This window comes from Rhodamnia argentea, chromosome 11 (genome assembly GCF_020921035.1).
Source record: "Rhodamnia argentea isolate NSW1041297 chromosome 11, ASM2092103v1, whole genome shotgun sequence".
Classification (NCBI taxonomy): domain Eukaryota; kingdom Viridiplantae; phylum Streptophyta; class Magnoliopsida; order Myrtales; family Myrtaceae; genus Rhodamnia; species Rhodamnia argentea.
Genome location: NC_063160.1, coordinates 4,833,248 through 4,844,148, shown reverse-complemented (window position 1 = coordinate 4,844,148; position 10,901 = coordinate 4,833,248). Strand labels below are relative to the sequence as shown.

At 40.1% G+C, this 10,901-nt stretch overlaps 1 pseudogene; it reads left to right on the top strand.

Moving 5' to 3' along the window:
* The first annotated feature begins 652 nt into the window (after positions 1-652).
* On the top strand, positions 653-10,618 carry LOC115731575 (annotated as a pseudogene).
* The last annotated feature ends 283 nt before the right edge of the window (positions 10,619-10,901 follow it).

The window sequence follows — 10,901 nt, the reverse complement described above, 5'->3', positions numbered from 1 at the left end:
ATATAGAGTTTTAACCCTCTATTTGTTACGGGTTTATCAATTTGAGATAAGCGATCTTCAGATCCGACAAGTACGGTCTCGTGGAAGGCAAAAGCATTAGAGACGAGGTCTTCGAGCCATCGCATTTCTTTGTAAGATCGAAGACTTGCTTTCCGTATCATTGTTACCAGGTTATCCCCATGGTCTTCATGGTCGGGATCTTCGCCGCCGGCTGCCCCCAAGGCTTACCTATTTATGTCAAATCGTGAACCTCCTTCCTTCAGTAGTCTCTTCTTGTACGATGACACCATCCATAGCGCATGGATGGGTGGAGCACCAAGGGTTGTGTCCTCCCATACCGTAGCGGACCAAAAGCCAAAACAAAGTGACGATTTAACGGGGGGTGAATTTGTCACATGTGTACCAGTTTAGGGTATTTCGTGGTCAAAATAATTAGTTTAGGGTAAATTTGTCACAAATATACCAGTTTAGGGTTTTTGGTGGTAAAAAAAATAGTTTGGGGTAAATTTGTCACATATATACCAGTTTGGGGTTTTTCGTGGTCAAAAAAATAGTTTGGGGTAAATTTGTCACAGGTGTATCGGTTTAGGGTTTTTCATGGTATTAACCCTATTAATAATTATCTATATCACCGTTGGCTATGCCACGTAGGATGTCCCCCCGTAATTTCTTGATCAAAGTTGGCCAAGTGGACTCAATTGGCAAAATGTGAAAGGTTTATGACTCAATTGATAAAATTAAAAGGTTTATGACTCAATTGACAAAAGTGTAATAGGTTTATGACTTTTTAGAAAATTTTCCCAAAGAATTGTATCACAAGATCCCAAAACAATGAATTGCCATTTTTTCTGATTAATCATCAACTTTATTGAAAAGAAAGAATTACAACATGTATAGATTTCCTAAAAGTTCTTCTAGTTAAAATAGGAAACCTCTAAAGAAAGCATAATTGAAGTACGAAACATATTTTTCTCCTTAAACTGAAAAATGCATACTTTGCATGACCCTAATAGATAACTTTGCTAATTCATTTAAAGGCACCACAGAGATGCGAAAACATGTGTACAGTAGATGGATGATAAATAACTTTAATTAAACTTGAAGAGTTCAAGTTGAAATGTCCATCTTGGTCGATGTCTATTCGTCAATAATTTTTCTTTATGGTATACATATTTTGAACAACTATCATCTTGCATGATTTTGCTGGCTGTATTAATGACATGTGCAAAACTTCTTAGTATATCTTCTTATCCTTGCTCTCCTAGAATAATTTGCCTTCAATTCATCTGTATAGAAACTGAAATTTGCTGTAACTTATCAAATTGAATAGCACATAATGTGTGAGATGATGAAGGCGCTGTTGCAGGAATGATCTGTCAATTATTAGTTGTTCAAAGTTCTAGTGTCTTAGCGATCAAAATAGCTAAAATTTTGAAAATTTGTTATTAATATCATCACATAAGCCTTACAGTGGCATTGACTGTGTTATGATTTTCCCATAAGCCTTGCAGTGGCATTGACTGTGTTAAGTTTACTTCTTATGTGGAGGGAAACATTAGAGTGGATTCATAAATTTTAGCATTTAGCTACACAACCACCGCCTTTTAACTACTTAGTTGATTACACGGAACTTGAAAAATTATCTAAAAAGTTCGATGAGAATGATTTGGATGCCACAAAGAAATTTGAAAAATTGATTACTGATAAGAAGGATATTGAAGGATTGCCGGCTACAGCTCTTGGTTTGGATGCACAAACGGCGGTGTCTAAGGTAATACACGATACATTCTATCGTGGTGTGTTATTTTATTATATTGTCTTCAACACTTTTTGTCCAAGAGCCTATTTGATGTTTCATGCTTTATCATTTTCTGTCATATTTAAGGGGCATGAAAATGCCACTCCAGAATATGGACCTTGGGTTATCACCCTGGATGCTCCAACCTTTAACTCTGTCATGTGACATGCTCGAAATAGAGGCTTAAGCGAGGAAATCTACCGTGCTTATGTTAGTCGGGCCTCCAGCAGAGATATGAACAACACTTTAATTATTGATCAAATCTTGAAGCTTAGAATGGAAAGAGCTAAGCTTCTGGATTATACTAATTATGCTGAGGTATGGTTTTTAATGCTATTTATGAATTCTTCAATTTCTAATTTCATCCTTTTATAAAGTTTGAATGGACAAGTCTGAAGCTTGTTTGACATAATTTTTAGTCATCTTTAGGAGGTTAACTTTCAAATTAATCACTAATTATGAACCGGCTCCAACTGTTTTTGGCTGTTGTCAGGAGTTTATGAATTACAAGGGAAAAGAGGAAAGTTTACGGTAGAAAAAATGCTTGTTGGCATGTTCTGAAGTGCTTTGGGGTGTGTAACTTTCTGGATTTACATTTTGATGCAAAACCCAGCATGAACTAGTTTTGTTATTTTCTATATTTAATGTTGGCAAAACAAATTCGTGAGTGTCCTTCTGCAAGTCTCTTTTCTCCATTCTCCTCGAATCATCCTGGAGAAGAATCTATTTGCATGGATGAACAACTCAGTAGATGGTGTTATATCTTCACCTATTAAGGCAAGGTTCTCACCAGGTTAGCATGGTTACGAAAATGGCTACCGTTGATAAAGCGGAAGAGCTCCTAGAAAAACTTAGGAGTGCTTCATGGGATGCTGCAGTTCAAGGTATGATCTACACGAATTTTCCTGAACTTTAACCGGTAATTGCTGTTGATTTGTGGCCTAGTGTCCCTTATTTATATGCATAGTAGAAATATCACAATATATGATGTAGCACTTTCGTGTTCTCTTGTGATAAATACTCACTTGTTCTCTGTGCCGATTAAAATGTGCATGGAATTGTTGGGATTTGGTTGCAAGAAATCCCATAATAAGTGAATGAGAATGAAGGATGGAGAGTCCCACATGGGAAAAGGAGTAGATGGAAGATGGGTTTAAATATTGGAACCTCACAAATGGGTTTGGGCCCCAAGGGGTACCCCACTTTTGTGGAAGGGAGAGGACCTACGCAAAGCTAGGTCGGCCCACACGCGCACGCGTTCCATTGTTTTTTATTTATTTTATTTTTTGCTCTACCTCCTTTAAACCGAATGGACACGATTCGAACAGACACTATTGAAATTTTTAAACACTTCCTTCATCCGAACAGATGTGTTTGTTCGGGAACCTTTTCTTTGAACGAACATGTTTGTTCGAAAGGAGGTGTTTCGGTTCGTAATACTTCATTTCCTCGGGTACTAATTGAGGGGGTGAATTTTGTCTTAAGGACACAACGACAATACGTTGGGCTCGGATCAACTTTCTGCATACTCATCTGCATTGGCTTCAGGTTAGTTGTTCGTCGTTCAATTGCAATTTCTTACATACGAACTTAGCCGACAACAGGAATACCCTGTATTTCAAGCTTCGAAGCACCACACTTTGCATCATTATGTTCTCTTACATATATCCATATGAAGTGGGGGCTGGACCATTTAGTTCAGTTTGATGATGTCGACCGCAAATATTAGGATGCTTTTAGAGATTTTCCTTTTACTTTCAAACTCAAAATCCACATCTTGATTTGTGTTGCCTTGATTATTCAGACATGGAGGACATAAAACTTTTCTCCAAGAATCAAGGGGTAAAAGAATCAGATGATTTGAGCCACTGGGACATTGACTTCTCGAGCGAGAGGCCGCGTGAATCAAAATAAGACGTCAATGAGGTTAAACCTCTCTCCCATATAGAGTAGAGCGAAAATATGAACATTATGATTTGGCCCTGATTTATGCATGTGAATATGAACATGGAGTCACCATTTGCATTTTCCAGGAAGAACTACGCCCATATTTCTCTTTGCCAAAAGTAATGGAGGGCCTTTTCAACCTTGCAAGTACACTTTTTGGAATTGAGATTGAGGCTGCTAATGGACTAGCACCGGTAAAATAGTCCAATGGTGTGCTTCTGCCTTTTCTGTGCTACTAGTACATGCATTCTGACAAAATGCTCATATTTATCTTTCAGGTCTGGAACCATGATGTTAGATTCTACCATGTAAAAGATTCTTTGGCAAAGGCAATTGCATACTTCTACTTTGATCCCTATTCTCGACCATCTGAAAAAAGGGGAGGTGCATGGATGGATGAGGTTGTTGGTCGAAGCCGTATGTTGTCTCGAGATGGAGCGAGTGCAAGATTACCAATTGCTCACATGGTGTGCAATCAAACACCACCTGTGGGGAACAAGCCGAGTCTTGTGACGTTCCAAGAGCTCAATTTCCAACTCCTTTCCTCAGTTTATTGACTTCTTTTCTGCTATTCGAGTCTGAAATGCTAGACAGAGGGAGGGTAGCTAGACCGGCCACAAGCTAATGCAAGCTGGTGGGAACGAAATATTATCATCAGAAGCAAAAATAGTAGAAGAGGGTCTTTTTAGTTTGGTCTCCACGAGTCTTAGTTTAAATATATCGGTACCGGCTCGACTATACTAGTTTAAAAGTTCTGCCGTTATAAAGACGTCTATCCTCATTCCACACTGCTAGGTGGGGAACTGCTGGAACAATCAATAGATAAGGTCCAATAACACTTGTTAGCAAAGAGAATATTGGTTTATGGGAGACCATTAATGATGTAAATGCTAAGCTATATTTGCTCGAGAATTTTGTGATGCCAATCTATTCTTTGATGTGATTTCAAGGAATCCTAGCACTTCCAATATTTCCTGTGTATGATTCCTAATGACCTGTACTTTTATCCTCTTATATCCATGGTGGTTCGCCAAAGCGTGTCTCTAATATCATTTGTTAGTTTTGGGTTTGATGTGCAAGTGCATCTATGTGTGGGATGTATTTGGCAGAGGAGAATATGGAGACAAGGAGAGAGTGCTTCGAGGCTATTAGCCGATGGGAATATGTTAGTAATTAAGTCAAATTCATTAATGTTGTCGATCTTAGTGGACAAGTTATTGGTTCAGAAAAGTTGTCGATGTCAATTCATGGTTGTCGATCAGCTTGTCGATGTCTGTCCAACTTCCAAAACTGGTGCAGGCTTGCATCTAGAGATGGATCTATTGTTTGACATTCAAGTTTTACCTGCTCCCATGCCAAAATTGAGAAGAGGCAACTTTTGTAACATAGCCATTCTTGTGCGCCAACAATTCTAACCTCTATAGGAAGTTATCACTGCTTCTTAGATGATTGATGAGACTTGCGAGCTTAAGCTCACTGTAGCGGTTACTTGTCCTCCATGAAACATCTTCATTCTCTAAGTGGTATCTGCCATTTGACCACTTCTATGAGTCGCTGAAATGGGCAGGTTCAAACTGTTTTTCATGAGTTCGGTCATCACTTCAACACATGCTAACCAAACAGGATGAAAGCCTTGTTGCTGGCACTAAAGGAATAGAGGGGGATGCTAAGGAATTGCCCTCTCAGTCTATGGAGAACTGGTGTTACCACGGGTAATTTTGTCTTGAACTATCTCTTACAGAGTTGATGTGCAATCACGGTTGGATGTTTTTGCACTTCGCAAATACATAAAGAGGTTATGTATACAGTGTCGATGACAACAGATGATTGCTTCACGGGGCATTATGTGATGTTTGGATTGTATTACCTTTGTACTGTCTCTGCATCTAAAGTGAGGAACTGAGAACATTGCCTTCTTTGTATTGCGGATAACGTTAGATGATTACAGAGAGATTCATTCTTCTAGTATAACTTCACTTTTTCTTGGGAGGTTCACAATTCCTGATTTGTGCTCATTAGATGACTATGGATATTTATGCTCTTGATTTGTGGATAGGTGGAAAAAGGAACCGGACCGGAAAATAATTTTAACTTATGTGATGTATACCTTAACTATATATAAAAGGAGAGTTCTCAAGCTTGCAACACAGGGAGAGTAGACAACACTAAATCATTCTTCCCCTTCAATATATAGCCATTTCATTATATTTCATCATTACTTTTTTAACATCCGTACCCTTGTTATTATTATTGTTGTTGTTGTTGTTGTTGTTGTATCATTTAGACCTTTTGATTCTTAAATTTCTGGAGAATAACACAAATAATATATGAACTTTGGCCCAATGTGAAATATTGACTCTCAACTTTTCATTTTTTCAAGGAAAAATTTCAAAAAAGGGCCTCAAGTGCTTTAATTTTCTCAGAAAAGGGCCTGAAGTAGCCCTTGTTTCAAATAAGGGCATCAAGTGTCCTCTTTGTGGATAGGTGGAAAAAGGAACCGGACCGGAAAATAATTTTAACTTATGTGATGTATACCTTAACTATATATGAAAGGAGAGTTCTCAAGCTTGCAACACAGGGAGAGTAGACAACACTAAATCATTCTTCCACTTCAATATATAACCATTTCATTACATTTCATCATTACTTTTTTAACATTATTATTGTTATATTATTATTATTATTATTATTATTTAGACCTTTTGATTCTTAAATTTCTGAAGAATAACACAAATAATATATGAACTTTAGCCCAATGTGCAATGTTGACTCTCAACTTTTAATTTTTTCAATGTGTTTAATGAACCTTAGCCTAATATGCAATGTCATCCCTGAACTTCTTATTTATTCAAATCTCCCCCTCCTCCGGGCGCTTGCAGATGCTATGTATGACAGCATGAATGCAGGCAACCAGGGAAAGTCATTATGCTATCCTTGAACTGCAGGGATACTTTGATGGGAATTGCAAAGCACTATGAAACTGGTGGGAGTCTCCCTAAATATGTATACATATACATCAAGCTCCTGGCAGCTAAGAATTTTCGTGCAGCCTCCTTAAGCCTTTGCCAGGTTACTTCGCAGTAACTAAATACGAAACGACTGGTTGCTCTTCTTACTTTCATGACACCTTCTAAAGTAAGGACTGTTTCAAATAGCTTGCAAAGAGAAGAAAGCTATTCTAGGAGGCATTGCCCTGTCCGTGGGGGAGTTGCCTTACGTATAGTTTGTCCTCATGGTGCTACATTTATTAAGACCTGATTGCTGCACCTCTTGTTTATTGAGGTTCCACCTTCGTCTATCCTGTTTGTGGCCATCCAATACACAAGTTTCAAATGACAAAACGAAAAGGAGAGGACCCCATTTCTCATCAGTTCATGTCTGTATGACAGTCAGGCTAGGTTGCTGTTTCACTGTACATACTTTGAACGATACAGATCAAATTACTTTTCCGAAGATCTTGGATCATTGATAGAAAGAACGTTAGCAAAGTAAAATAAAATGATTGAGAAATCTTGAAACTGTATAAGGTTAAAAAATTGCTCCCTCTTCGGAAATCATACTAATGCAGATTTAGGAATAACTTTGTTATTACTGTCTTTATCTGTGAAAATTCTCAGATAAGATATGCAAGTGTAGATCTGCAACTTCATACAAAATATGTTCCTGGTGGATCAGAATTGGTACATGAGGTGGATCAAAGGGTTTGTGAAAAAACCCAAGTGATCGCTCCACTTCCTAAGGATCGAATCCTTTGTAGTTTCCAGCATATATTTTAAGGTTTGTTTTCCACCCATCAAAATGGTTCTTCGAGAGTATATATCTTAATCTACACGGCTGTGAACCTATTGCTTGTCACTTATGTTCAGCTGGATACGCTGTAGGTTATTACAATTACAAGGTATATGATGTTCTACTCTTTGGTTATCCCATATTTTTTTTTTCTGGTCATTTATGATTAATTTCTATTAGATGATGAAACACTTTCTTTGAATATAATAAGCCCCTTTTCCTTGTAGTGGCTGTCAGTTTTGAGTACTGGTTTACCATGCTTGTGCTCGAGATTGATTTATTTCCATGATGTGTGTGGTTGTACTTGTGGATGTATTGGTTTTCAGTGGGTAGAGGTCCTATATGTAGATGCTTTCTCTGCATTTGAGGATCTAGGTTTAAATGACATCAAGGTATGTCCAAGAAGTTGTGGACATATTTGAAATAAAAACTGTCACGCCCTGATCCCCGGGAACGCAATATCCCTACCAATTCGTCTCAGGTTATAATGATAACGTCTCGTGTACGCTATCGATCCACGGTACCACAATGCGCATGCGGAAATGTATAAACTCCCAAACACATAAAACAACAGGGATAGTTAAGTATAAACACCCGTAATAGTAGGATATCAAAACCCGTCGCTGTCAATACAATATCAAGAGTACAACATAGTAACCCTACTGAGCCATAGTCAAGTACAACTCCACACTCCGGGACGGCTCTCTACGACCATCAAAAAGAGGCCAAAAAGGTCGGGCGGGGTCAATCGTTTATATACTCCAAAAAGAGGGAAAAGTACACTAGAAGTGCCATAACTTTTGTACAGCGTTCACTTGAGTGCCATAACTTTCAAAACGTTCACTTAAGTGCCATAACTTTCAAAAATCGTTCACTTGAGTGCCATGTTGACGTGGACGTCGGAAAAGTTACTGTAGCCCTCAAGTGAACGATTTTTTGAAAGTTATGGCACTTAAGTAAACGTTTTGAAAGTTATGGCACTCAAGTGAACGCTGTACACAAGTTATGGCACTTCTAGTGTACTTTTCTCCCAAAAAGATATAGCTCCAAAGACCATGAACTCCGAAAGTCAAGCTGAGGGATTACGGTCAGAAGAAACTTCAACCATGTCATCATCACCCAAGTTAGGTTTAGGGGCGGGATCTACTATCCCGCCATCGTGGTTACCCACAAAACCAGAACGATCCCAGCAAGGAGCAAAGGCTCGATCGCCATCACGAAGATCCCATGCCCTAAAGGGATGAGGCACCAAATCATCAAAGCCTTCCTCTATGTAGATTGTCGTGATACGTTCTTCCCATACCTTATTCGCGCCGGGGGCCGGGTATCGGGTAACCCGAATCCCGATGTGAGATGGAATCCCAAACCTAACCGGACATTGCTGATCCGATATCTTACCTTGGACCTGAAAAATGTTCCCATAATGGGGTGAGATATAATCTTAGTGAGTCAACGCCTAAGCCCGACTACGGCGTTGATTCGTCCCGAACGTCCTATCAATCAATTACTTGGCACAAGATAGGTATATCAATCACGGGCAACTTACCCATTGCGATATCATGCATAACGTCACGTGAATGCAACATATGATCATGTCAAATCAAAGCAATAATCATTCAAATAATTGTAATGCATTTGAGCATCAATCAGACATTGGACACCACACGAGGCCATTTCTTAATTGATGATCCGCGACAATTAATGAAACCTACACTGCCCCTTAACGGTTTCTTACGTAAACCAGGCATCGTTCTATATCCTATCGGTGATGGCATCTACAAGCGGTGACCCCATACACGTGGCACTTCAGGCATAGCGAGTAGGCATTCCCAAAGGAGCATCGGCCCTACAAGCTACAACCGGCATCCAACAATCTATCTATACTCCATACCAGCTGTGTACCGTACCTAAAGAGTCGGGCATCTAACAAGTCCTGTGATTTTGTGCTATAAGCACGGTACGAACTTATTAGGCGTCGCATCATCTCTCCACCAAATGACCATTCATTTCATTCGACAATCAACTGGTTCTTATCTTTAATTATAGTCAGAGGCTCATGCAACATGCTCAAGACTCGACCCCCAGGCATTTCATACTAAAACATGCATCTTGAGTCATAGGAGGTCGTATGAATGCATCGTGCCACCCCCACTACTTTGCAAGTAAATACAAGGCAAGTAGTCACAATTGTCCATCCATTTCAGCTACCAATAAATCAAATCACCCCATCACATGATTGACGTGAATAGCCAATTCAATAGCAAACATACACACTTTGAAAACCAATTCCATTCTTATAAAAAGGGTTTCGGAACCAAGTAATCAAGTCTCAAGCAATTGGAATCGACTAACCTCCTCGATTAGGGCCGTTTAGCCTAAATTCAGTTTCTAACATAAACTGACCCTAATCAATCTACCTAAATACCTAAATAATCTAATCACACTAATTCCAAATGCGATTAGCGACTTAACTAGAGATTAGGGGTCAACTCACCGTCGAATCGGCCGGATAGAACGAGAACTATCCTTACTTGTTCGGGGCTATTCGGGTTTGTCCGGGTAGCTACGGGCGACAAGGCAGCTTAGTGCTGGTCTAGGGACGTCTTAGGAGGTCTATGAGGCGTCATGGTGGTGGTAGGAGGTCGCCGTGAGCTGCAAGAATCCCGGTTTCCCAAACCCGAATCGAACGGGGTGCTAGGGCAGGGCGGTGTACGGTTTCGATTTAGAGGGTTGTTCGGGGGTTGTTCGGTGATCTACAATATCTTAGGGAGGTCGAGACAAGTCGGTGGAGGTTGTGGGGCGATGTTAGAACCGATTTCAATGAGAACGACTCGGTTTTCCCCAAAACAGAAACGGGAAATAGCAACAGAATCGAGCGGTGGCGGGATGACTTTGCGGGGCTGTTTTAGGGCTCTAGGGATGTCGGCGATGGCCAGAGGTGCTGGAGGAAGGTCGTGGAGGTCGTGGGTAGTTGGCGGTGACCGGTACACACCGGAAATAGTAGCGGTAGCTACAAGGACCGAAGGACCAGCAACAACGGTAGTGGAGGTAGAACCGGGCGCCGGGCTTGTTTATGGTAGTTAGAGGTTATGCCGACAGTGTGTGGTAGTGCTATGGTGGTTGACAGGTGCAAAAGAGGTAGCTATAGGTTGGTGGAAGCCGATGGTGGTGGTGGTGCTTCTGTTGACAGAAAAATAGAGAGAGATGGAGATGAGGGAGAGAGAGAGAATGGCGGTTAGGGGAGGTAGAGGATAAGGTGGCCGGCTTTGACTTTGGGGGAGGAAGAGATAATGTGGGGCCTACCTCATTAATTGCTTTGTCTCCTATTCATTAAAACCTTAGGGGCAAAATCATCATTTCTTGAAAT